This window comes from Cyanistes caeruleus, chromosome 2, assembly GCF_971803275.1.
Source record: "Cyanistes caeruleus chromosome 2, bCyaCae1.hap1.1, whole genome shotgun sequence".
NCBI classification, from domain to species: Eukaryota; Metazoa; Chordata; class Aves; order Passeriformes; family Paridae; genus Cyanistes; species Cyanistes caeruleus.
This window is the reverse complement of record NC_141702.1, coordinates 93198481-93200404: the sequence shown is the minus strand read 5'-3', so window position 1 is coordinate 93200404 and position 1924 is coordinate 93198481.

Below are 1924 nucleotides of genomic sequence, written 5' to 3'. Positions count from 1 at the left end.
TCTGTGTGCCTTTATTTATTTATAACTATGCTCATCTCAAACTATTATGACCTTGTTCTTCAGATTTTAATGCAATTGTCCTGTTGTATTTTGTTTCTGCCTATGGTATAGTTGGTTAAATCACAAATTCTTAAGCTAGTAAAATCTGGTGTGTTGCCCTGCCAGTTCTTTCTTTGTTATTGTTGTAGTTTAGCCCCAGCCAGCAACCAAGCCCCATGAAGCTGCTCCTTCACTCCCCCACCATCAGGATTGGGGAGGGAATTGTAAGGGTAGAAGCTTGACAACTTGTGGGATAAAGACAGTTTAATTGGAAAAACAAATCAAAGAATTAATTCACTATTTCCCATGGGCAGGCAGGTGTTCAGCCATCAACAGGAGGGCAGGGGGGCCCCATCACCCGTTATGGTTTCTTGGGAAGACAAACTCATCACTCAGAATGTCGCCCCTTCTTACTTCTTCCTCCCACTTTATACACTGAGGATCATATAGTCTGTACTATCCCTTTGGTTAGCTGGGGTCACCTGTCCTGGCTGTGTCTCCTCCAAATTCCCAGATAGCCCCAACTTCCCTGTCATTGTGGCAGTAGAGGCAGAAGAGACCTTGGCTCTGTGTAAGCCCTGCTCTGCAATAACAAACACATCTCTGTATTATCCACCCTGTGTTCAGCACAAATCCAGAACAAAGCCTTAATAAGCCACTAACAGTGAAGAAAACTAATTCCACCCCATCCAAAACCAGCACAGATGTTAGGACAGATCACCTGTTCCCTTGTTAGCCTCCAAAGAGACTTTACATATGGTGTCTATCAGGTGGCCCAAGGCAATAAAATAATGAGCATCAGTTTCCAAATATCTCAGTCTCATTATTTTCTAAGTTAGTCTGTCTTTTAAATACTTGCTTTGAATTCTATGATGTAATTGCTTATATGTGTGCCAAATTTAAGAAAGTCAATGCAGGCTGCCTGCTTTTCAGCTCTGGTTTGATACAAGTAGTCTCTGGGCATGAGAGACATGAGAGCCTGACTGTGGATCTGCCGTTCTTTCGTCCTTTGCTTAGTTTCTATATATTAAGGCAATTTCTGTTATGGAGCATAATAATTACTGCTTTTGCATGTATTTTAAGAAAAAATAACTATTCTTTCTTAATGGCTAATTTTTAATTCATTCTTTGTCATAAACCTCCTATGCCCTGCCCCAGAGTACACCAAGCTAGCCCTGAGTCCACTGGGACGGGAAGATGATCTGACAAGGATAAGGTAAAAGACAAAGAAGGCTCTTTTCTCTGGGGTGCAGTCCACAGTTTATTCTCGGAACAAACTCCAGGGAAAAAAGAGGTCTTACAGTCAGGATTTTTAAACTGGGGGGAAAGGGGAGGGGGAGAACAGAAGGGCAACCAATGGGAGACAACCCAAGGGGAGGGGTGAGGGGAAGGAACCAATACACCATAAACCCAGGGGAGAGCAACAGGGAGAAGCCACTCAATGCAAATATAATAATCATCTTAGTGCAACACGACAGTTCTTAATTTAGGGCAAAGAATTATTCATTCTTAATTCATGGTGAAGTTTTTACTAGATCTGTTTAAGTGTTTACTTCTCCCTGCAACCTCCTCTTGACAATTTTATGCTTCTGCAATTGTCTTTCAACTGTAACAGAAAAACAATCAATGTTCCCTGTGAACAGATACTCTGTTTTGGGTTTCCTTTTGTTCACATGTTATTATAGAGGAAATTGCATGACTAATGGAAACTGACTGAAAAAATTGCTGTTCTTTCTGTGGGGCAAAATGAAGAACACTGGGCATACAGTTATCCTCCCTGCTGTTGGCTTCCTGACACGCTGTAGCTGTACTGCAAGTAGCCCTCTAAAGGGCATTGTCTGACGCTTCCTGACATCCTCAGCTATCCATTGTTGAACATTTATCA